The sequence below is a fragment of the Somniosus microcephalus genome, chromosome 6 (assembly GCF_052327205.1).
Source record: "Somniosus microcephalus isolate GS21.2 chromosome 6, FLI_Smic_1.0, whole genome shotgun sequence".
NCBI lineage: Eukaryota > Metazoa > Chordata > Chondrichthyes > Squaliformes > Somniosidae > Somniosus > Somniosus microcephalus.
In genome coordinates, this window is record NC_140992.1 from 97,485,985 (window position 1) to 97,513,023 (window position 27,039).

The 27,039-nt window shown below is 41.7% G+C and overlaps 1 protein-coding gene across 15 annotated transcripts in view; it reads right to left on the minus strand.

Moving 5' to 3' along the window:
* The window catches only part of LOC147115941 (SH2/SH3 adapter protein NCK1-like), a 238,719-nt gene that overhangs the window by 168,676 nt on the left and 43,004 nt on the right, over window positions 1-27,039 (minus strand). For 3 of the 15 annotated variants that reach the window (XM_085990604.1, XM_085990602.1, XM_085990596.1), the window contains exons 2-3: window positions 15,754-15,800; window positions 14,839-15,017 (exon numbers count right to left, since the gene is read on the minus strand). The exons of 6 other annotated variants lie outside the window; for them this stretch is intronic. The gene's annotated coding sequence lies outside the window, so the exon portion shown is untranslated. Of the gene's footprint in view, window positions 1-14,807; window positions 15,018-15,753; window positions 15,801-27,039 lie in introns of all 15 variants that reach the window. 6 more of the 15 variants (XM_085990600.1, XM_085990599.1, XM_085990594.1 and 3 more) reach the window with 3 other exon arrangements.

Below are 27,039 nucleotides of genomic sequence, written 5' to 3' on the forward strand. Positions count from 1 at the left end.
AACATGAATCAATTTATTAAAGCCACCATTTACTGAAAACTTCAAAGCAATTCATAATTTACTTGGACTGAGGATTGAAATGACAACATTTAAAAAAAATTACTAACAATGTTAGAACTTCCAAAGCATCATGAACACTAAGCCTTGAAATACCCACAGAGTATTTTCATTACCGAGGGCTCAAACAATGCATTATTACTCCAATCTTTTGCACTCTATACAATTGTTGGCTCCGGGAGTAAATAGCTCACCTACAAGGATGAAATTTGCCCAAGTGTTTGATTAACAGAAGCAAAGCATTTGTATTGTTCAATATTCTACGTTCAGTGTATCTTGAATATGCTTCAAAATAATGTAGTCAGACTGGACCCTCCCACAACGTGACAGCAAGACTTATACCATATTCATAAAAAGGAGGAATTTGAAGTCGAAGAATTCAGTGCAATACTATGGGAGGAAAGATATCTCTTGCATTTATATACCACCTTATGTCCTCAGGGTGTCTTACATGCTACTTTTGAAATCACTTATGTCAGAAAACATGACAAGCCAATTTTACACACAGAAGGTCCCACAAACAGCAAATAAATTTCAAAATAATCTTCTTTTGCTGATATTGTTTGAGGAAGGAATGTTGGGAAAGACATTGGAAAAATTCCCTGCTCTTCCTTAAATAGTGTCGTGATAACTTTAACATCCACCTGGGCAGGGAGCCAAAGTCTCTAATCTTAAAAGATTGTACCTTTGACAATGCAGTACTCCCTCAGTGCTGCACTGAAGTGTCAGCCCACATTACCCGCTCAAGATCAGTAGTGGGACTTGCACCTGTAACCTTCTGACTCAGTCGAGAATACTACCTACCAAATTAAGGTGACACTTGTACAGAAGAAAATAAAATGAGAAACAATTTATGTCAGTAATTCCATGATCAAAATTCACTCGATCTGTACAATGTGGAACATACTAATGATGTGGGTTCTACCCGGAAATCTCAAAACAGGCATCCCAATGATTTTCCAAATTGAAATAGGAGTCTCAAAAGATCTACTGAACTGTAAAATAAGGCCTTATTCTGGAGTAGATTCCTTGAACAAGTACATGGTAAAAAGCAGAAAAGCAAATGAACATTTTCTTTTTAAAAAAAGATATTTTTCAATGTTCAATACTGAGCCATGCAATAAAGATTCACATTTTATGGATTCTCTTAAGGATCTTGTAAAAATTCACATTTGTGGAGGAAGAGATCAATTCTGAATCTAACTTTGTTTAAGTACTCAACTTTTGCAAAACAGACATTTTCACGATCATGAAAATAAACCAATGTACACTACCCTTCCCACTCAAATCTTACAAAGCCAAAAGGAAAAAAATTAACTAATTGCGCAAGTGTAAAACAGGCTGTACTGGATTAGACTGTTCAACTTGGAAAACTCCCGTGTAAAGTTTTCATTTTGGTTCCCAATGAACATATCAGAAAGAATACTGCTAATAAATAGGATTAAAATAGAATTTGATTTTATTTAAAGAAAAAGTGATTTAAAACAGGGTTTATCTAAATACATTTGGATTACCAGATTTATTTTTTAAATTTATTTCTCTATAAAAAAGAAAAAGGTTGAGGGGTGACCTGATAGAGGTCTTTAAGATATGAAAGGGTTACATAAGAACATAAGAAATAGGAGCAGGAGTAGGCCATTTGGCCCTTCGAGCCTGCTCCGCCATTCAGTAAGATCATGGTTGATCCTCTACCTCATCTCCACTTTCCTGCACGATCCCCATATCCCTTGATGCCCTTAATATTCAAAAATCCATCGATCTCCATCTTGAATATACTCAACGGCTGAGCCTCCACAGCCCTCTGGGGTAGAGAATTACAAAGATTCACCACCCTCAGTGAAGAAATTTCTCCTAATCAGTCCTAAATGGCCGACCCCTTATTCTGAGACTGTGACCCCTGTTTGATAGGGTAGACAGAGAAGATGTTTCCACTTGTTGGCGAGACCAAAACTATGGGCCATAAATATAAGAGATAGTCACTAATAAATCCAATAGGGAATTCAGGAGAAACTTCTTTATCCAGACAGTGGTTAAAATGTGGAACTCGCTACCACAAGGAGTAGTTGAGACGAATAGCAGAGATGTAATTAGGGGGAAGCTCGATAAACACGAGGTAGAAAAGAATAGAAGGTTATGGTGATAGCGTTAGATGAAGAGGGGTGAGAGGAGGCCCATGTGGAGCACAAACACCAGTATGGACCAGTTAGGCTGAATGGCCTCTTTCTGTGTAATTCTATGTAAAAATGAGTGGATTAAATAGACAATTTAATTTGGGTTTCAACGCAGCACCCATTCTCAGTGCTTGGTTCCAGTCTGGCTGTAACTTCAACATTTGAGCGCGTGCGCTCGCTCTGGCACTGGCTGGATAAATACATGGGCAGAGCGGTCTGCCAAAAATTAGAAATTTAATTTTACTGTTATGAGGAACATCTCTGCTCATGAACATTTAAATCAAGATCAAGTAGGTTTACAAAGTGACCTGCACACTTTGGAAACCAGGCTCAACACCATACTTGATTTATTCTGCGAATGGTGGTGTCAAAATGAAGCAATACATGATTACTCCCACCAGGGAGGTTCCCCTTCGTTCAGGTATAAAGTTGTGCCCAGACTCCAAGAGTTATACTGCAAATTTAATGTCTGGTACACAACAGGTTTAACCATTGATGCAAAGTGGAATTGGTTTCACACCTTCACTAAATTTGCAGTGTAAATGCGCCTTAAAAGCAAACCTGGAAAAAATCTAAAACAGCTGGCAGCAAACAGAGGGGGAAATTTTCCCAGCCCTGGGGAGGTGGGTATGGAGGCGGGGCTGCCGAGAAAATGGCAGAAACTGGGAGCAGGAACTGAACCTGCTCCCAACCCGCCTCCGTGCCATCTTCCCGGGAGGCAGGTCCCCAACTCGTGCAAGGACCCGTCTCCTTGAGGCGGGAAGAGGATTACAGCCATTTAACTGCCTGTTAACAGGTAGTTAACAGGCAGTTAAGAGGATTATCCCCATTTTACCCCTGCAAGTGTGGGCTTCCCAACTGCTGCGAACCTCGCCAAGGTCAGCGAGGCGAGCAGTGGGTCTGCGGGGCTGAGAGGGGTCGAAAAGTGTGCTGTGGAGGTGAGTGATGGGTGCTCGTGTGGAGAGGTAAGTATGAAAGGTGAGTGTAAAGTGTTAGAAAAAGTTTACTTACCTTTGCTTCTTCCTGCAGGCTTCAACCCTTGGGGATCCAGAGGTACCCCATCTCAACGGCAGAGATGACAGAATGGCTGCTGCATTCTCTGATGCAGCAGCCATCTGATTTCTGCTGAGGAAAGAGGTTTGGTGAGTAGGGTTGCAAAATTCTGGGAATTTTTAAAAGAGGGAACTTTCCATGGGAATTTTGAGTTTTTTTGCACACTGATGGTTTTTGTCTCTGACCCCTATATTATCTTTGTCGTCAAAATAGACATACTGTTCCATACAAATAAAAACAGGCTTTCAAAACTTTATTTAGGTTATAATTTTGATCTTTATTGAACCCCCACAAAAAAGACCCATCTAAAATAAAATAAAAAGAGCGTCAGCTTATTTAGCCTGTAATTTGTCCTTATTTTGTCCCTTTGAGTCTTCTACTCCTCATTGCTCCTCCTGATTCTCTGACTCTGGCGTGTCCATTTCCTCCTGTGTCAGTGTCTAGCTGTGTGGTGGACACTTCTGTATCTGGCTCAATAAGTTGTAGGTTCGCCCGGATAGCCACCAGTTTCTCCACTCTCTTGTTAGTCAGCCTGTTGCGCACCTTTGTATGCGTATTCCCAAAAAGTGACCAGTTTCGTTCAGAGGCCGCTGATGAAGGTGGGATTTGGAGTATCACCGATGCAATAGGTGACAGGGCCTCAGATGCACAAAGTCCCTTCCACCAGGTATGTGCACTGATATGCTTGCATGATTCCCATATCCCATCCCCATTCCAAAGACCTTGCTTGGTAGAGAACTTTGCCAGACTTCCCAGAACTTTGCCCACATCCAGATTGAGATGGTGAGAGGGTAGAAATCACACTGTAAGCGCTGTTGATCTGTTCTCCAGAAAGTATTGGTCTCCCAACATGCTTTGGGTCTAGTATGTATGCTGCAGCATGAATCGGCTTGACACAAAATTCTTGACGCGTCTGTATGAATTGAACAATTGCCTTCTCCTCTGCTTTGAGCAGCAGGGATGTGGGTAGGGCAATGCTGATTTGTTCTTTTAAATCAGTAAAAAGCCTGAGAACATCTGACAAGACAGCGTCATCTCCTTCAATCTGAGCAATTGCAGATGCTACTGGCGAGAGTAGTTTAAGGCTGCTAACCACTCTCTCCCAAAACACATCATCCAGCAGTATTTTCTTGATGGTGGTTTCCATATCCCCAGACTGGGATATTGCCATTTCTTGCAGCGACTCCTTACCCTCCAGAAGGCTGTTGTACATTATGACAACACCTCACCATCTAGTGTTGTTGGGCAGCTTCAGTGTGGTGTTCTTGTTCTGTGTCATTTGCTTGGAGTTGTAGGTTGCTGCAACTACCTGTTTTCCCCTGACATACTTAACAACTTGCTTGGCTCTCTTGTACAGTGCTTCCATGGTTCTCAAACCCATGATGTCCTTGAGGAGCAGGTTAAGCCCATGAGCTGCGCACCCAATAGACGTAATATGAGGGTAGGCCTCCTCCACTTGAGCCCAAGCAGCCTTCATATTCGCAGCATTGTCAGTAACTACTGCAAAGACCTTTTGTGATCCAAGATCGTTGATGACCGCTTTCAGCTCATCAGCAATGTATGTGCCTGTGTGTCTGTTGTCCTTCGTGTCTTTGAGCTTTCCTTGGACTCTTATACTCAGCCTCCAGCAAATAAGTAGACAAAGCATGTCTGGTGGGAGGACAGTACGCAGGGCGAATAACATTGAAAAATCTCTTCCAGTACACATTGGCTGTGAGCATGAGGGGTGAGCCTGTTGCATATACAGCTCGAGCAAGGCACTCATCTGCATTCTTCTGGCTATGGTTATCCATTGTATCAAAGAACCTTCCAAGTGGGCCAGGAGTTGCTGATGATAAGGAGCCTGATGCTGAATGAGAACCATCATCTTCTTGAATGGAAGCAGAGGAACTCTGGGCTGACTGCTGTGAGCTTTGAGTGAAGTTGTTGCATTTGGATAAATGCTGCTGCATCTTTGTGGCATTCTTTACATATGGCTTTCTACAGTGTTTGCACATGTACACAGTCTTTCCATCTTTAATGCCTGGGGTAAAATGCTTCCACACATCTGACGGTAAACGTGGCATTGTTCTATGCAGAGAAATAAAGGGCATTCATCTCTGTGTCGAACTGCGGTCGATCAGCACGATTGCAACAGGGCGAGTACATTTTTGCTGATGCTCCATGTGATGGAAGCATGACCTGTACACACACGACGCTACATCACCAATAGTGTATTATTTTGTATATTTTAAATTGAAGGACAGCAGAGTTCAACAAGTAACTGGTTTATTTGGTATAAAGTCTGATTTACTTACTGCATCATCACAACATCAGCAGAAAACAAAATGACTTCCCTCAGGACCCCTAACCTGGATCTTAAAAAAACTATAGCAGTCTTACAGATGCCTGCAGGCCAATCACAATTCGATATGCAAATGTTACAAATAGAGGGAGCTAATCGCTCATCCACTCATCCAACCAATCAGGACACATTTGTTCACAGTCACACACAAAACTTGTAATTATTAAAACAAGCCAAGTAAGAAGATAGACATATATTGATTAAGAAATTCCTTAATAATTAAGATTCCATCTCGGTTAGTAATTTTAAGAGAGGACCTGTGGAAAAAAAAGAAATACAAAAAAAATTATGCTAGCATGTGCTTTTTTGGGCAAAATTCCCAAAATTCCCAAGCTAAACTTCCCGTGGAAAATTTCCAGAAACTTTCCACCCCTTTGCAACCCTATTGGTGAGTCTTCAGTACAAGGGCTCACCTTAGAACAGAGATTGTCAGTGTTTGACAGCTTCTCTAAAAAATTTTGACAGATGAAAAGTCATATGCCGACGTCCTGTCACAGGCTTTCCCCCTTAATTGGCAGGCTTAACAAGGTCAATCAAGGGAAAATAGCGTGGTTTGGCCGGACGTCATTGGGGGCGGGACTAAAACCCAAAAAAAAGCAGTCCCGTCCCCAACGACAAAATCCAGCGCAGAGATTCAAGAACACATAGCCAGCATTACTTTAAACTGCATTACAGAACTGGATACAAATGTGTCATATTATAGGATCATTGTAATACCTGTAATTTCATGAAGACTTTACACTGTCTCATGTCTCCCATAGCACTTGACCAAAAAAAAAGTTCTATTGTTCTGTCTGGATTATTGGAACATTTGACAGTTCACAAATGTAACAGCCCCTTTATTCTTGCTATCCATCCTATCTACAGCACCGAGACAGGCCTGGTAAAAGTGATCATAACACATTATCGCTGCTCTACCTCTCTGCAACTTTTGATATTGTCGACCGCACTGACTACTGCGCAGTCCACCATCATGGCACAGCTCTCACATGGTTCCATTCCTACCTTCCCCAACAGTCAGAAGATCTCCTCCCATCCTTCAATCATCCCTGGTGTGCCCCAAGATTTCACTTTGGCCACTCCTTTATGTTTACCCTTGGTGACATTACCATTAAGCGTGGAGACAAATTTCCTATGTATGCTGAGAATACCCAGCTTTACCCCTCCACCATCAATTCTGTGACTGTCGCTGTACTGTCTATCATACATACTTCACCTCCAAAACTTTTGTCCAGTGAGTGCTTCAAGCTACACAAATGCCACCTCATCTAGAATTCTGCTACTCACATCTGAGCCAAACAAAATTCCACTCACTTGTCACCTTAACCACCATTGGCTCCCTACCCCTCAGAGCATCAAATTTAAAATTAGAGTCTAGAAAATCCTCCATAGCTGCAGCTCCTTCCAATCCTATTTACCAGCTCTGAGGCCTGCTCTTCCAACACAGGTTTACCATGCAGTCTCTCTTCCACCCCAATCACCACTCAACATTGAGCACAGAAACATCGGTTCTTTCCTCTCCCTATCTCCCCATCTTCAAATGGCTCCTTAAGAGCTAGCTCACCTGCACCACTCCCCTAATTTCCTCCTGCTCAGATCTGACTCCCAACTGTGAAGTACCTCGGCATATTTATCCAAGTTAATGTGTGTCAATTGTTGAGCAAAGTTCTCAGAGGCAATGCAGCTTTCAGAAAGTGGCCTTGTTTTTTCAGGGCCATCAGCACTACAGCGGAGAGCAACAATCAAATCCTGTTTAAACCTCTTTGCCACAGCAATCAAATGCTGATGCCAGAGCAGCATTACAACTCGATCTATAAAAAAGGCCAGTCTAACCCACACCATAGGCATCGGGTAATGCAGAAAAGTGAGAATGTAATGAATAAATCCAAATTGAAACAAACTGGTACTAAAGTGCAAGGTTAATGGATTATTATCCAGTATATTTATAACAAAAAATGTTCAGTTACCAGAAAGATGCGTTCGGCTGCCAATTAGTTTAAGGTATCATGACTAAACCATGACTGCCTGTAATCCTGCTCAGAGTCATGATATACTGCAGTGATTATTTTTGATCCAGCCATTTAGAACAAATTCAGATGCTGAAAACAAAAGGGAGTCTGTCTGGTCTTGTGAGGTAGAACATATAGGTCACCCATGATAGCTTCTTGCTGCCAACACTAATATTTGATTCAACATGTACACAAGCTGTAACAGCAAACTGCTGGTTACCAACATTGTTCTATGATATTCAAGCTTTCAAACCATGGTCATTTTTATTCCTGAAGTATACGAGACAGAAGACATGGTTGTGAAAAATATTTTCTCAGAACTGCTAACTGGATCATAGAAACATAGAAAAATAGGAGCAGGAGTCGGCCATTTGGCCCTTCGGGCCTGCTCTGCCATTCAGTATGATCATGGCTGATCCTCTATCTCAATACCATATTCCCGCTCTCTCCCTATACCCCTTGATGCCTTTTTGTGTCCAGAAATCTATCTATCTCCTTCTTAAATATATTCAGTGACTTTGCCTCCACAGCCATCTTTGGTAGAGAATTCCACAGGTTCACCACCCTCTGAAGAATGTCCTACCCCGTATCCTGAGACTGTGACCCCTTGATCTCGACCCCCCAGCCAGGGGAAACATCCTCCCTGCATCCAGTCTGTCTAGCCCTGTCAGAATTTTATACGTTTCAATGAGATCCCCTCTCATTCTTCTAAACTCTAGTGAATACAGGCCTAGTCGACCCAATCTCTCCTCATACGACAGTCCTGCCATCCCAGGAATCAGTCTGGTGAACCTTCGCTGCACTCCCTCTATGGCAAGTATATCCTTTCTTAGGTAAGGAGACCAAAACTGCACATGGTACTCCAGGTGTAGTCTCACCAAGGCCCTGTATAACTGTAGTAAGACATCCTTGCTCCTGTACTCAAATCCTCTTGCAATGAAGGCCAACATATCATTTGCCTTCCTAACTGCTTGCTACACCTGCATGTTTGCTTTCAGTGAATGGTGTACAAGGACACCCAGGTCCCTTTGTACATCAACATTTCTTAATCTATCACCATTTAAATAATACTCTACCTTTCTGTTTTTCCTACCAAAGTGGATAACTTCACATTTATCCACATTATACTGCAACTGCCATGTATTTGCCTACTCAGTCAACCTGTCTAAATCACCTTGAAGCTTCTTTGCATCCTCCTCACAACCCACAATCCCACCTAGTTTCAGGTCATCAGCAAACTTGGAAATATTACATTTGGTTCCCTCATCCAAATCATTGATATATACTGTGTATATAGCTGGGGCCCCAAGCACTGATCCCTGCGGTACCCCATTAGTCACCGCCTGCCACCCCGAAAAAGACCCATTTATTCCTACTCTCTGTTTCCTGTCTGTTAACCAATTTTCAATCCATGCCAGTATATTACCCCCAGTCCCATGTGCTTTAATTTTGCACAGTAACCTCTTATGTGGGACTTTATCAAAGGCCTTCTGAAAATCCAAATACACCACATCCACTGGTTCTCCCTTGTCTATTCTACCAGTTACATCCTCAAAAAACTCCAGGAGGTTTATCAAACACGATTTCCCTTTCATAAATCCAATAATAAATTGTCTAATCCCGTTGATATTTTCTAAGTGTCCTGTTATCACATCCTTTATAATAGACTCTAACATTTTCCCTGCTACTGAGGTTAGGCTAACCAGTCTGTAGTTCCCCGTTTTCTCTCTCCCTCCTTTTTAAATAGTGGGGTTACATTTGCCACCCTCTAATCTGCAGGAACGGTTCCATAATCGATAGAATTTTGGAAGATGACAACCAATGCACGATTTCCCTTTCATAAATCTATGTTGACTTTGCATAATCCTGTTGATATTTTCCAAGTGTCCTGTTATCACATCCTTTATAATAGACTCTGGCATTTTCCCTACTACTGATGTAGATGATCAGACGCAGTTTCTTTTAGAAGTACCAGCTAAATCTCATTTCACTCTGCTTAAACAATTACTGTAATAACTTCACTCATTTTGTACCATGCCCACAAATGTAGCAATGATTCAATTTTTTCTCCTGGTACAAAGAGGCTAAATTTGAATTTTACCTAGTCCCTTTCCAGTTTGGCCAGATTGGTACAAGAATAAAATTACGAGGTTCATCTTAAAATCATCGCAAGGCAAGTATGATTCAGCTCACTGAAGCTCCAACACTTGCTGCCAAAATGATGAGATGTGGGCTTGCACCTATCGTTTGTCACTCCAGCGAGTCGCTGATCCAACCATCATGTTATAGAGGGGGGCGAAATGAAGGCTAGGTATTTTCCCATGGGAGAGGGTACACGGGCACTGAGGCAAGTTATCACTGGGCCAGACGCGCAGCTAGGAACTCACCTGAGGGGAGAGTCTTCCAAACAGGTTACCCATCCACTCTTTCAATTCCAGTTAAGGCATGACAGAACACCCAAAAGAAAGAGATATACCTTAAAAAAAGAGGGGGCACAGCAAATGGTAAAGCAAGATAGCTCTCTCTACCGATAAATATATCCCCAGCTAGAATGATAATGTACAAGGATACTAGTGTGTCCAAAGATAATGCAAAAACTGATAAGATAATCACATTTCAAACTTTGTACCGGTTCTAGGAAAATGGTAAGAAACCCATGTACATGGATGGGCATCTGAACATGGGTTAAATAGTGGCATTGCAATGTTGACACCAGTGCTATATTACAGATCTTCAAAAGTTAGATTGCCAATGTAGCAAGAGGCTATTTGCTACATATATGGCCGGGGGGGGGGGGGGGGGGTGGAAATCAAGACTGTAAATGCTGCAAGATTTAAATTAAAAAGCATACACACCCCGTTTAGCCCATCACCCATTTTGGTCATGAAAAGGTACTGCTTGCAGAAACAAACTGTCCTCTTTTCTAGGTTTGAATGTGCAAAGTTCTGATAAAATTTACCACACACACACATATTTGATTGCACCTTACCTACCCAAGATCAGTGTATTCCACATCACAGATCACACAAGATACAATTGTAATCCAACTGGGACCAGCTGTTCTCTGGTTTCTTTTGGCAACAACCCGAGATTAATGTCAGACACATGCTGACGCACGCAGACTGCAGGATATTAAACCAAGGCCACGGACCACAGAAATAAAATATCTGAAATATTCTTATTAAATGGATTAAAAAAGGTAGTTGATGCAGCTGTCTGATTTTAGTCCAGTTTTAGTCAAAATTAGAGAACTGAAGGAGGGACACAAGCAGGCATCCTTCAGCCCAAGCACGAGGGTCAGTTGTCTGGAACACACTGAATGTACCACTTATTCAGCAATGCTGTCCTGCCGGGTCAAATATTTCAACCAGAGTACTAAGAAATATTTACCATCTTTCTCAAGTTCTGCCTGAAATTGCAGCTTTGCAATTATTATTTCTTATTCAGAGCTATGGTCCTTGGATTTCTTCAAAACAACATAAAACTTTAGAAAATGTAGTCACAGAACCTTACAGCACAGAAGGCGGCCATTCGGCCCATCATGCCTGTGCCTGCTCTTTGAAAGAGCAGTCCAATTAGGCGCAGTCCCCTGCTCTTTCCCCATAGCCCTGCAAAATTTTACCTTTTCAAGTATATATCCAATGTGGTAGGAGGGCCTGTACGTCCGACAAGCAGTGCAACACCCATACCCTAAAATGGCAGTCAAACACTTTCATTGTGATTTTATTGAAAAATGCTACGAAGCTCCTAATCTTCAACTAGAGGATGATTGAGAATGATTCTAAAACTCATGACTGAAAATGGTTTTGTCATTCTGAATTAAAATATTCATTTATTGACTCCTGGCAAGGAACCAATTCATTTACACCTTGTTTAAGGACAAATGTAGGCTTTCATTATCTCTCAGGCATGGAGACATTAAAGATATCTTCACATTTCCAGACCACACAAGACATAAGCCAGTTGCTTTTTATCAATCTACACTGGCTAAAAACAAACACCTGCAAGTGTAAACTTGAAAACAGCCAAAACTATTAGCCTCAACAGACTGAACATGCTGCGACTCTCAACACATAGGGAAGATGTAGATTAAGTTGCAAACAAAAAGCAAATACTGTACTCTCGAGAAGAAGCAATCCAAGAGCCTAAAATGTGTTACAAGTCCCTTGACTATACTGTACTTGTTTAGATGATCATTTCAACTTAATTTCTTTCAGCTGATCATTGTCACGGTTTCCTGCATTTTGACAAACACAAGCAAAACATTCCTGATGTCATTACATTCCATATATGGTCCACTCTCCCTTTGGGAGAAATTAATTCCTGCCTGGGAAATAATGGCCTTAGTGCTGGTTTAAAGTGAAGTTATTTTGGACAAAGAATGTAGAACTGCTGTTTTCAAAATGACAGCCTGAGAAAAAAAAAGACTTCACTTTGTATTGTACAAACACCAGACAGCAAACATCTGCACTAGCTGAAATGTATGGTAAACAGTTTCAGGCACCAAGAGATTCTGTTATCAAACTAAAACATTCTGAAAATCTGAGAAACAAACGCATAGTGATAATTGCTGGGTTTGCTCACATTAAGTAAATCAGTTACTACATAGGATAAATTAGAATAAATCCTGTAACACAATGGCAACTTATTTTGAAAAATATTTTTACATTTAACCTAGGTTTGGTTATAGAGCACGTTTTCAATTATTCGGTTTTATTATTTAGACGCCTTTGCGGGTCTAACCTCAGGACAATGTTTAGATCCTAAAATGAAATGTACAGTAACTGTTCAGAGTATTCTTCCTGTTATTCAAGCAAGTAGGCCAAAACACAAAATTGGACAAGTTGGTTTACAATAATCCGTTGGTCTTGCTATCTGGATCTCTTTTCTTCCCCAACCAAAAAAAAGTCAGCACTAGTATGATCTGGACCTCAAAAGGGTGAGATTTCCAAGCTGTAATTCAGTTAATTTATTGTTGGCTTTTATGAAATAACCTCTTCTTGAAGATTTATATTTCGAGAGAAAATGAAACACAAAGGTGGCAGCATTAGAGGGAGGTAAGATGTTGCTCTGATCTCTCGCTCAATCTCCATTATATTGTGAGGGAGGAGCAGGAAAACAGACAAGCATTATCGCCGTGCCGATGTCTTGCATTCGTGCGTCTGGTTCAGTGTAGCATTGAGGGAGGCCTGGTCTCGGCTGTAGTCAGTGCACAGAATGGGAGGAAACAGAAGTAGTGCATACACATAAAAATAACCAGATATCACCACCACTGTAAAATTCAGATTAAATAGCATATAGTCCTGAAACATCAAAAAGTAACATTTGTTTGAAAACCTCCTTCCAATAGCACGGGCTGCCAGCTCTGCTAAAAGCCAAATGTGTTGAGCCGGTGAGCAGATTAAACAGGAAGTCCCATTTTTTGTCAATAGCGGATCTCTGCAGGGGCAATGACAGAGGCACTTCAAGTCATCTCTGGACTTCTGGCATAAGCAAGTGGCTGAATCAACCAAGGTTCCTGATTGCTATCCAGTGTGTATGTGGATGTCTCGAAAGGCTGCGACTAGGCTCATATGCAATAACCCCATAATAGAATGGCCTGTCGACTCGCATCATCAAGGTTGCAAGCGCGAGGCAATCCATTTTGGGCCAAAAAAGGATTATCCAAGTATTATTTAAATGGCGAAAACTAGGAACAGTGGAGGTCCAAAGAGATTCAGGGTCCATGTACACAGATCACTAAAATGCAGTAGCCAGATACCAAAAATAATCAAAACGACTAATGGAATGACAGCCTTTTTAACTAAAGTTCGAGAATATAAAGGGGAGGAAGTTCTTGCTTTCGATCAGTGATTGTTAGAAATTGAATTAGCTCTTTAAATTTGTCTTTTTGTTTTCAAAATACTTATTTTTAACATCCGTCAGTCATGATTAGGAAATAGTTGGTTAAAAATAAGCATACAAACCAACAGGTTTGCAAACAGGCAAGAAGCAGCCCACACATTTGAAACATTATTCATTGCATTCCCCAGGAAATTTACACAACAGCTTCCTATTCTTAAAACAGACTGAAACCACATTCAAGCATGGAACTAGTATGTGCAGCTACTATAATTAGCATCCAATAAAAATCAGAATTTTACTCAGCCAGTCAATCATTTCATGCATTGCAGTGCAAGAACTCAAATTAATATTTTTCAAATGGAATCGAATGGCAAATATAATTTTAAATTTGTATAAATTGTACTACAGGAAACTTTGGTTTACCCGGAGGTTAACTGTCCGGAATGCTCGAGCCACCGGCAAAAATCAGGAGCCGTTTCGTTAGGTTTTTTTTCTTTTCGCTGCTTTTTTTTCCCCCACCAGTCAGGGTCTACAAGGTCTCGCTGAAGCTGTTGCTAAGCTACAAAGACGCTTGCAAGGTACGGCCGACTGTTTAGAAGCTGTTAAGCAACAGGGTTTGTTGCCAGATACGGAGCTCAAAATCTCCGTATGTTTTAACATTAGCGCTGGTTTGTCCGGCAGTTTTGATGGGACGGCAACAGCTCGGTCCCGTCGGTGCCAGATAGCACAAAGTTTCCTGTATTCAAATCACAGCAGTATTCAATACAACCTGGCCAATATTTATCCCTCAACCAACATTACCAAAATAGATCATTTTGACATTATCACATTGCTGTTTGTGGGAGCTTGCTCTGTGCAAATTGGCTGCCGTGTTTCCTACATTACAACAGTGACTACACTTCATTGGCTGTAAATCGCTTCGGGACGTACTGAGGTCGTGAAAGGTGCAATATAAATGCAAGTCTTCCTTTTCACAACTGTGCAAAAACACTGGATACAGTGCCAAATGTCTCAAAGCAATTTCTCAGTCTATGTTGCTGAGCTTCCATCGGGGCAGGGGTAGTAAAATAGCAAGGTCTTTGTGATTACTATGAAAGCAGTGACCAGCAAAAGAACCCTTGGAACATTACAAGTTACTTCTTTGGGGTTCAATTACACAGTTAGGGCTACTGAAATGGTGTCGATTCATACAGGGTCATTTTTAAATATTTTTATTATTGGCTCTTGAAATACATCACATTAACATCAACGCTTTAAGTGGTGGGGACTGTATTTGTGTGGGTGTAATATTTTTATATTCCTCTTATTGTTTCTATAAATCTTCCGTACCATTGCCCATACTCCCTGTGCTCTACCTCACCATTACCCCATATCATCTGGAGAGGATACTTGGTCTTCACTCGGTGTTCAGCGACTATAAGTGCTGCATCAGCTCTAAGGAAGTCCAACTGCTTCCTTGGTAGATGCCAACGGCTGCAAACAAACAATCAGGTCTTTGCTTTTCACTCAGTCAATACAAAGCTAAGAAAACTGCAAATGCTGAAAATCAAACAGAAACAGAAAATGCTAAACTAGACAGGTCAGTGAGCATCAATGGAGAGATCGCACATGTCAACATTTTGGCTGTAATACTAGGAGGACTGAAAAAAATGAATAGCACTTAATTAGAAAATGAATAAAAAAAGGAAAAGAAAATGGGAGAGCAAGATGGCGGTGGGCAGAGGGTGAAGAGATGGAGGGTGTGACGAGGGCTTGAGGTGTGGAGAGGAGAAAGAGGGCGAGAGTGTGGAGGGTGGGGAAACTGCAATTTACTTCTACTTGCACTAATTAAGTACACTCTATCCATTGCTCAACATGCAGTGTCTCCTGCATTGGGGACACCAAATGCAGATTAGGTGGTGATGACTTTGTCAAACCCCTATGTTCAGTCCGAACTGCAGCTCCAAGCTCCCCGTCACTTGCCACTTGAATTCCCCAACCTACTCGGTCCTCAGTCTTTGGCCTTCTGCACTGTTCCAATGAAGCACAACGGAAGTTCAAGGAACAGCACCCTTTGTTTCCTTTAGGCACTCTACAGCACTGTGATCATAACATTGACTTCAATAACCAGACCTCAGCTTCCACTTTCTTTACAGCGGGGGCTGCTGGTGATGTGGCATGGGCGTGTAAGCGGGTTTGAAGGGGGGTAGGGAGAGAAAACATAAAAGGTAGGTTAGTGCTGGCAGAGGGATCGGTGCCCTCAATGTCAGCCTGATTTACTTCTCTTTTAACTTACCAGGTTGTGCACTGTTTAAGCCCCACTGCAGAATTTGAGCACAGAATCTATAAAAACATAGAAGATAGGAACAGGAGTTTGAGCACAGAATCTATAAAAACATAGAAGATAGGAACAGGAGTAGGCCATTCGACCCCTCGAGCCTGTTCTGCCATTTAATGAGATCCTGGCTGATCATCCAAATTCAGTACCCTGTCCCTGCTTTCTCCCCATATCTCTTGATCCTTTTAGCCTTAAGAAATATATATAACTCCTTCTTGAATATATTTCATGAAATGGCCTCAACTGCCTTGTGGGGTAGAAAATTCCACCGGTTCACCACTCTCTGGGTGAAGAAATTCCTCCTCATCTCTCAGTCCTAAATGGCTTACCCCTTATCCTTAGACTGTGACCCCTGGTTCTGGACGCCCCCATCGGGGACATCCTTCCTGCATCTAGTCTGTCTAGTCCCGTTAGAAGTTTAAAAGTCTCAATGAGATCCTAATCGACACAATCTCTCTTCATACGTCATTCCTGCCATCCCAGGTATCAGTCTGGTGAATCTTCGCTGCACTCTCTCCATGGCAAGAACATCCCTCCTCAGATAAGCGACCAAAACTGCACACAATACTCAAGGTGTGGTCTCACCAAGGCCCTGTACAACTGCAGCAAGACATCCTTGCTCCTGTACTCGAATCCTCTCGCTATGAAGGCCAACATACCATTTGCCTTCTTAACTGCCTGCTGCACCTGCATGCTTACCTTCAGCGACTGGTGCACACGGACACCCAGGTCGTCTTGTACTTCCCCTTTTCCCAATCTATTGCCATTCAGATAATAATCTGTCTTCCTATTTTTGCCACCAAAGTGGATAACCTCGCATTTATCCACATTATACTGCATTTGCCATGCATCTGCCCAATCACCCAACCTGTACAAATCATACTGGAGTTTCTCTGCATCCTCCTCACAGCACACACGCCCACCCAGTTTGTGTCAGATATTACATCTAGTTCCCTCATCTAGATCATTAATATATATTGTGAATAGCTGGGGTCCTAGCACCGATCCCTGCAGTACCCCACTAGTCACTGTCTGCCACTCGGAAAAAGACCTGTTTATTCCAACTCTTTGCTTCCTGTCTGCCAACCAGTTCTCTATCCAAGTCAGTACCTTGCCCCCAATCCCAGGTGCTTTAACTTTGCACGCTAATCTCTGATGCGGGACCTTATCAAAAGCCTTCTGAAAGTTCAAATACACCACATCCACTGGTTCTCCCTTATCTATTTTACCAGTTACATCCGCAAAAAATTCCAGTAGATTAGTCAAGCATGATTTACCTTTTGTAAATCCATGTTGACTTTGTCCGATCCTGTCACTGTTTTCCAAGTGCTCTGCTATTACATCTTTTATAATGGACTCTAGCATTTTCCCCACTACCGATGTCAGACTTACCGGTCTATAATTCCCCGTTTTCTCTCTACCACCTTTTTTGAACAGTGGGGTTACATTAGCTATCCTCCAATCTATGGGAACTGTTCCAGAGTCTATAACATTTTGGAAGATGACCAGCAATGCATCTACTATTTCTAGGGCCACTTCCTTAAGTACCCGAGGATGTAGAATATCAGGCCCTGGGGATTTATCGGCCTTCAATCCCGTCAATTTCCCTAACACCATTTCCCTACAAATACTGATTTCATTCAATTCCTCCTTCTCATTAGACCCTATGTTCTCCGACATCTCTGGGAGGTTTTTTGTGTCCTCCTTTGTGAAGACAGAACCAAAATATGTATTTAATTGGTCTGCCATTTCTTTGTTCCCTATTATAAAGTCCCGTGATTCTGACTGCAAGGGACCTACGCTTGACTTCACCAATCTTTTTCTCTTCACATATCTATAGAAGCTTTTACAGTCAATTTTTATGTTCCCTGCAAGCTTACTCTCAATCTATTTTCCCCTCTTAATTAATCCCTTTGTCCTCCTTTGCTGAATTCTAAACTGCTCCCAATCCTCAGGTTTGCTGCTTTTTCTGGCCAAATTATATGTCTTCTCCTTGTTAGCCACGGTTGAGTCAACTTTTTGTTTTATTTTTATGTCAAACAGGGATGAACAAATTCTGTAGTTCATCCATGCGATCTATAAATGTTTGCCATTGCCTATCCACCGTCAACCCTTTAAGTAACATTCTCCAATCCATCCTAGCCAACTCATGCCTCATAGCATCGTAGTTTCCTTTATTTAAATTCAGGACCCTAGTCTCTGAGTCAACTACTTCACTCTCCATTTTAATGAAGAATTCTATCATATTATGATCGCTCCTCCCCAAGGGGCCTCACACAACAAGATTTGCTAATTAATCCTCTCTCATTACATAATACCCAGTCTAAGATGGCCTAATCTCTAGTTCGTTCCTCGACATATTGGTCCAGGAAACCATACCAAATACACTCTAGGAATTCCTCCTCCATAGTATTGTTACTAATTTGGTTAGCCCGATCTATATGTAGATTAAAGTCACCCATGATAACTGCTGTGCCCTTATTGCACACGTCTCTAATTTCTCGTTTAATGCCATCCCCAACCTCAGCTGACACACCAGTACAAGACAAAGGAAGTGTGGCATTGTTCAAGGTGCTGTCTTTAGGAAGAGATAATTAATCAAAAGACCCATTTCTAAGAAGAGATGGGGAGTTCTCCAGGCCAACATTTATCCCACAACCAACACAAAAACCAAATTAACTGGTCATTCATCACATTGCTGTTTGCGGGACCTTGCTATGTGCAAATGGACTTCTCATTTGCCTACAAAACAACAGCGACTATACAGCCAACAAAGTAATTTTGAAGTGAAGTACTTTGGTTCATCCTGAGAAAATGAAAAGCATTGTGTAAATGCACATTTTTTTTTTGTTTCTTTCCAGCTTTGAATTGTGCTGCACCATCTCAGCTATTTGCATGTTCTTTATCTCGCATTTCTTTTATTCTGCTTCTTCCTTTCGGTCTCATCCCAGGAATAGACCCCATGAGGCAGAAGGGAAAAAGCAGAATAAACGATGATAGTTTATGCTCCTGCCGTCAGCACTTGCTCTCCTGAGCACACTAGATGGCAGAACCCAGAAGCAGACCGATTCGCTTGTGAACTGAAACTTGCAACCTTATTCACCCCTATGTAAGGATAGCACACCCAGGTTGGGAATCAGCCACTAATTGTGGTTTATTGCTCATTGGAGAATGCACAAGAGGCGCACCGACTTTTCCTGTCTCTTCTAAAAGGAGGAAAACAACACAATTATAACAATGGGTACACACTAAACTACTCAATAAAGTTCAAGTACAGTTGACATAATGCACAGAAGCAGAAAGACACAGTAAGAGCAAGGAGGAAAGAAATAAAACTGCAGCAGGATAGTGGAGCGCTCTAAAATACAAAAATAGCCATTATTTGAAGTGAATCCGTGGGCTATGAAGGAGTCTAAAAATACTAAAGTTTACTCCTAATGATATAAATAATTTTAATTTAGTGATTTTGAATTAAGAGTGAACTGTAGCTGAATTAACTTTGCTTTCATCTTGTACTACACCTCACAACTAGTCTTGGCCTGTCCTGTTACCTTGTTAAAAGCCTGCCCGAAACGGCAAAACGTTTCCACTACAATTGAACACATGCAACATTTTTGTGGACACTGGCACCCATTTCCTAAACTTAGAACTAGAAGCCCACACCACCTCATTATTTAAAAGTAAATCAATGTGCATAGATTACTCTTAAGAACAGGAAACGATCATGGAGCCCATCATTTTTAAAACTGTGAAGTCTGGGTCACTGCAGAGACCTCTGTTCAATGCAGCAACAACTTGCTGCAATATCTTCAGTTGGAAAATGCTATGCAATTTATTAAAATCAAGAGGGAAATGTGAAGATTGGGAGGCAAAATGGGGCTTTTGCATTTTAGTGGTGTGTGAAATTAAGTCTAGTTTTAAAAAAAAAGCTCAATTGAATAAAGCAGAGTTAATTTGAAGTTTAACACCTTTAATTGTTCTGGTACAGTTGCAACCAACCATAAAGTCGAAGTGGAAGTGAGGCTTCTGTTGCCTGCTACTGTTCAGAAGCACTGCTGAAGGAAGCAGCTAGCTACACTTCAATAAACATACCAACGGAGGCATAAGTCACCATCAACACAGTGCAGGATGCTCGACTTCTTAGCATTTGGAAAGAAAAAACCCAAGATTTAAGAGTAGCATTAAATCAAACAGTAGCTCACAGTTTAGTAGTACTGTAAAACATCCATCCCCAAGCTTCATTAATTGTAACAAATGGGCAACTGGTGCAAGTATAATTTCCTATGAACTGGACAATTGCCAATCTTGACTAATCTTTTTAAAGTGTGTTACCGAGGAACACAAATTCAACAACTTACCTTTAATCTAGAAAGCATCACATAGGCAGAATAAGAAAATTGCTGCCAAACCAAAGAGGATATTAGGAGGGACGAACTAAAGTTTAGTCAAAGGATGAATTTTATGGAAGGTCTTAAAAAGGGGGGGGGGGAAGAGGGAAGTGGAGAGGTGGAAGGAATTTAAGTGTGGGGCCTAGGTGGCTAAAGGGAGGAAGTGGTACGCACAAGAGGCCAGAGTCAGAGGAAGAGAGAATTAGGGGCAAAGGTTTCAGGGCTGGAGAAGGTTAGAGATAGGGAGTGGTGAGGCTATGAACGGATTTCAACATGATGAAATTTTAAATTTGAGGTGTTCAGGAACCCAATGCAAGTGGTGATGGGCGAGCGGGAATTGGTGTGGGATAGCGTATATGGACATCAGAGTATAGGATGAGCTGAAGTTTAGGGAGGTAGGGAGGTGGGGGATGGGAGGCCAACCAGGGGAGCACTGGAATAGTTGAGTGTGGAGGTGACAAAGGCATGAGAGTGTTTTGGGACCAGATGAGCGGAGGTAGGTGTGGATGGAGCTGGAAATAGGTGTTTTTTTGTGATGAGAATATGGGGTCAGAAGCTCAGATTGAGGATGAATAGAATGCCAAGGCTGTAAAACGTCTGGCTCAGCCAGAGACTGTGGCTGGGAAGGGGGGATGGAAACGGTGGCAAGGACTTGGAGTTTGTAGCAAAGACTGAAGATAACGGCTTCGGTCTTCCCAGAGTTTAGCCAGAGGAAATTGTGGCTCATTCAAAATTGCATGCCAGATAAGCAGTCCGACAATACAGAGGCAGTAGCGAGGTAGAGCTCAGTGTCTGAAGTGTAAATATGGAAGCTGACTCCTAGTCTCTGGATGATGTTGACAAATATCAGCATGCAAATGAGGAAGAGGAGGCGTCAAAGGACAGATCTTGAGCCAACTCTAGAGGTAACAGTGTGGGGACAGAGAGATCATGGAGATGTTCTTGCTGAACTTAGATAGGTAACCAAGCAAGGGCAGTTCCAGAGACGGACAACAAAAGAGAGGCGTTGGAGCAGGATGGCATAGTTGACCATGTCAACGACAGCAGAGAAGTTAAAGGAGAGATAATGCACCACGGGTCACAGAGGGTGTCATTTGTGACTTTGGTTAGAGCCGTTTTGGTGCTGTGGCAAGGATGGAAACCTGACTGGAGAGATTCCAACAGGGAGTGGAAGTATGGGCATGGATTTGGAAGACAACAAGTTCAAGAACATGAGAGGCAAAAGCAGTTGAAGATGGAGTGGTAGTTTTGAAAGGACATTTTTTTTTTTTTTTTTTTTTAAAGACAGTTGATGAAAGTGGTTTTGAAAGAGAGGGGGATAATAGCTGAGGAGAGGGAACCATTTATAATGTCAACTAGCATGGGGGCCAAGAAGGAAAGCTCGGAGGCAGTTCAGTCGGACTGCACTCGCCTGGTTCCATTCCTATCTTTCCAGCCATAGCCATAGAATCACCTGCAATGGCTTCTCTTCCCGATACTGCACGGTCACCTCTGGTGTCTTCCAAGGATCTATCTCTGGCCCCTCCTATTTCTCATCTACATGCTCCCCCTCGGTGACATCATCCAGCAACACAATGTGTGTTTCCACATGTACGCTAATGATACTCAGGTCTACCTCTCCTCCGCCTCTCTCGAACCCTCCACCGCCCTATACTATCAGACTGCTTGTCTGACATCCAGCACTGGATGAATAGAAATTTCCTCCAATTAAATATCGTGAAGACCAAAGCCATTGTCTTCGGTTCATGCCACAAACTCTGCTCCCTTGACACCGATTCTATCGCTCGGCCTGGCAACTGTCTGATGCTGACCAAGTCTGTTTGCAACCTTGATATTATATCTGATCATGAGTTGAGCTTCCTACCTCATATTCGTTCCATCACTAAGACCATCCATTTCCACCTCCATAACAATCGCCCGTCTCCGCCCTTGCCTCAGCTTATCCGCCTCCGAAACGCTCATCCATGCCCGTTACCTCTAAACTTGACTATTTCAATGCACTCCTAGCTGGCCTCCATAGTCCTACCCTCCATAAACTTGGTCATCCAAAACTCTGCCACCCGTGTCCTAACTCGCACCGTCCCACTTGCCCGTGCTCACTGACCTACATTGGCCCCCAGTTAAGCAACACCTCGATTTTAAAATTCTCATCCTTGTTTCAAAATCCTTCCATGGCCTTGTCCCTCGCTATCTCTGTAATCTCCTCCAGCCCTATAATCTCCCAAGACCTCTACGCTCTGCCTATTCTGGCCTCTTGAACATCCCCAATGTTAATTGCTCCAACATTGGTGGCCGTGCCTTCAGCTGACTCGGTCCTCAGCTCTGCAATTCCCTCCCTAAATCGCTCCACCTTTCTACTTCTCTTTCCTCCTCCAAGACACTCATTAAAACCTACCTCTTTGACCAAGCTTTTGGTATCTGCCCTAACATCTCCTCATATGACCCGATGTAAAGTTTTTGTTTTTTGATAATGCTCCTGTGAAGTGCCTTGGGATGTTTTACTACGTTAAAGGTGTTTTATATATGCAAGTTGTTGTTGAATGGTGTCAAGGGAGCAGGAGATGGGTCTCATGAACAAGACAACCTCCTACATCAATTTACATGTATCATATTTGAGTAAAGGATTTTTGTATCACAACACATGAATAGACTTGACCTGATTCTATGTACACATCATGAATCTTCACTGTACACACTTAACAGTTAACCTCCTACTCATAATATCCAAAAATCACCAGATTTCTTGCTTCCCAAAATACCTTTGAAAAGAATATACAGTGCTCTGACACAGTACACACATCCACATATCTCAGCCACACACACACACACAATTTGATGAATAACTTAATTATTTGTTCAAGTGTTTAATTTGTTGTTTCCAAAATTAATTTGCTGATTAACCTGAAATATTCTCGATTACAAACATGGTTTTATTTTTGACCAAAAGCACGCATTTGCTCACAGCTGACTTCATTTTTTAACTAAATTCAGTGGGGTTGGTGTGTGTGAAAAAAACCAATCAGAAGATCTAATTATATATGCATATTAATTGGCTACTTGAAGAAAATGTTCCCGTCTTGCTCAGCAATCCTGCATGCCAAGGTCCCCAAACAGTAAAATATTTCTCAAATATATTGCAATGATGCCAAGTTACACATTTAAAAATGAACCATCAAAATTAACATCCAAAAAGATATAAGCTGAAAGGCATCCATCAGTCACTGACTGGTCTTTGTGCAAAGTACATTACCACGAAAAAGCAGATCAAAAGCATAACTACCATTTTAAGTGCACACTGCAAGTACAGTGCATTCAAGTAGATTCTTGATTATATAGTTTCAACTTTTTGAAGTATAGCTTTGCAACAATTAAGAGACACTGGCTTACTCACCTTCTGGTATAGTAAGTTAATGACATACTAGAATGTGGTAAATCCAATGGGTGGCAACTTAAAAGATAATATTCCTGGAACTCTTCAGATTTCAGGCCAAGAACAGATGGATTTCTCTGCACACAAAAGATGCAACCCGTTTTCAAGTTTTTTTTTGATCATAGAGACACTGAGGATAAAACTTGAGCAATTAAATCCTGAACCTCATTTCCATTACAGAGAACCTTCTCCAGCCATCTAAATATCCAAGAATAAATTACACACGCTTACTATGTGTAAACTGCATGAAACACATAAAAAGGGAAACTTGTCCTCTTCAAAAGCCCAAAATAGGTCCATGGACACCAAAATAAATCAACTTAAATCAGGGAATGATAAAGAATTGATGGCCCCTCAGCAAAATACACATAATAACGCAACAATCTAACTGCAGTGACAGCCATTTCTTATAAGTGGTAACATCTGCTGTCCTTGTCCATGAAGAATGAGATATTTAAGATTTAGACTTTTTGTTCATTAAAGATTAGTGTCTGCCATTGATGCATTCTTGGGTTCAGTGGCATCAATCACTCCGAGCATCTTACTTGTATGTAAATTGACTCACACTGCCCTAAACCTATTGCATTATAGTGTAACCCAGGGACACAATAGTATCCCCTGCTGAGCTCAACCAAATATTCCTATCTTTCTCAGTTTGCTTCTTGGATCTCTCCAAAGGCAAATTGTGTAAACATTTGGCAAGATAAGGTTAAATACGAATGGTTATGCTGCTTATTTTCCCCTCACAGCAAGGAGAACACACAGAACAGCTGTTACCATTGGAATCCCTCGATTCAATCAGTACAATTTATCCTCATGTAATAGAAAATAAACATACCAGATCAGCTCACACCAGTGAGTCGTCTTATTTAACTTGAGAGATGGCTTCTAACTATCCTCCAGCATTTCTAACCACTTTGCCTCAGTGAAGCCTTCACAGCCTTTTCATTTCAAGAAACTTCCCTGCCTGCCTGTGTCTCAGCCATTATCTTGTCTCTTTGTTCACAGCTAAAAACAAGGATCCGAAGACTTTGCAGTATGATGGATGGGAGATTTTTGAATGCCCAGACAAATCAACAAATTGCTCAATGAGGAAACAACATCACAGCTAGGTTATTAGCATCTTAACTATTCAGGGTCTCAGCTTTTTTTTTTAGGAAAGCTTGTCTGAATACATTACACTTGTTGAAAATCCAATATGAAGATTGGATTGGGATAACTTTTATCCAAAACACCTCTGTGGAACAAGGATCAAAAAGTCCCTAAACTTGATAGAGGCTCATTATTTGGTTGGCTCTAATAAAGGCAAAGTAGAAAAGATGTTCACCACAGGTTAGTTAAAAAAGAATGCAATAATCTATGCCAAAAGCAATTCAGACATCATTGAGTCACTCAGTAAGGATGAAGAACCATCCTTTCCCTCCTGCCAGAGATAAGGAAGCTCAGCTCAGCTTCTCATGCAAGGTCAACATCATTACAACAATTTTCTACAACAGCTGTAGGGTCATGTGCAGAGGTTTGACAGGTTCATAAAGGAGATCAGGAGAGCAGATTTTGTGTGTCAGATTAGGTCAGAAGGTTTTGGTTCAAGGGCCACTCCAGGACACAGCAGGAGTCTTCAGTCCATCGTGCCTGTAACAGCACTCTGAATGAGCTCTCCATTGAGTATATAACCTAGGATGACACATCAGTGCAGGGAGGGTTAGATTGTTGGAATTGCAATCTTTCAGATGAGAGGTTAAACTAAGGCCTCTGCTGCTTGCTCAGGTAGAATTAAAATACCCTATGACATTATTTGAAGAGGAGCCAAAGAGCAGAACGTCCTCCCTGTATCCTGACCACTGTTTCTCCCTGAAATACCACCAAAAATATATCTGGTCATTCATTCACTTGCTGTTTATGGGACCTTACTGCACACAAGTTGGCTGCCGCACTTACCTGACTCTGTAGGCAACACTTGAGGAAGTAATCCACTGGTTGTAAAGCAATTTGGAACTTCTTGGGGATGTGATATGGCGCTATTGTAGTGCAAGTTCTTTCATTCTCTCACACTTGGCAGACATGGCAATCACACAAACCCTAATTGAGCTAGCTTACATCCTCAATTCAGAAGACCTTGCAAATACAACAACTAAGTCACATTACAAGTTTTTGGGTATAGCCACTGGTCTCTACAACATATTACAAATATTTTACACCTCTAATTATGGATCTCGGGCGATAACTCCCAGATGCCATGTGTCAAGCTACACCAGGAAACAAGACTGCATTCCTGCTGACAACAGCTACTGGTTACCTAAGCCCATCGGGCTCAATGATTCTGTATTGCCCACACTGTATTGACTAAACATTTTAAACAGAGGCTCCAATCTCAGATCAACAAGAAGCTTTAAGTCAGTTATTTTACATCCTTACCCCATCCGATTTATTCATCAAGTATTAGTGACAATGTCTCCACTGACCTGCATCTTGTCCTGCACCTTGATCTGCTCACCGATCATCTTACCATCACCAACCTCCAATGGCTTCCCAACCCCCAACACACTGAATTCAAAATCCCAGTCCTCATTCTCCCTTCACAGCCTCATCCAACACTACCCAGAAAACCGCCTCTAATTCTATATTTAATCTGTGCCCTTTAGTCTAACGCAGTCCTTCTGTGCTTCCCTTCCTCCCCACCATCGGTGACAGAGCCTTCCTCTATCTGAACCCTACTTTCAGGAACTTCCTCTGTAAGCCACATCCCCTTTGCACAGCTTCTTCAAACGTCTCTTGAAAACCTCACCCTTCAACCAGGCAATTCCCTCTGCTCACATGTCCTTTGTAAATGTCTACGGTGCTTTTCAATATTAAAGGCACTAAATAAGTTGTTGTTTTGTTCTGGCGAAAGTCTTTATCGGCCAATCAGATCGAGACATATTTACTCCAAGCTCAACCTTAACGTGTTCTCACAACAGGAAAGTTCCAAACAAATGGTCCACTTAATAACTCAATTACACCGCACTAACAACAGCATTTAAAATCAGCTACAAATATGTAGCTACAACCTGTATTACTGTAGTAACATTTCTAATAGAAAAAGCTTAAGTAGTTAATACCACTCAGCCACCGCTTTACAGCCAGTGAATAACAGTGAATGAGTAAAATAAAATTATTTTCCAATTTTCATATTACTTTGTTTAAAAATACCATAAATCAATATTTTGTGGCAGAACCACTGAATGACGCTGGCGAACTGTATAGAATTCTCTTTAACGATGTTCTAACATCAGCCTAAACCTGTACCATTGTGTTAGGCATTACTGTGTTTTGTATGTAGAGTTTGCATGTATGGGGCATGGCCCCTTTAAGAGCGTGGGAAAACGCGATGACGTCACGTCGCAAACCACGGGGCTGCCCAGGCAGTCCTCGTGGCATCTCCGTTGA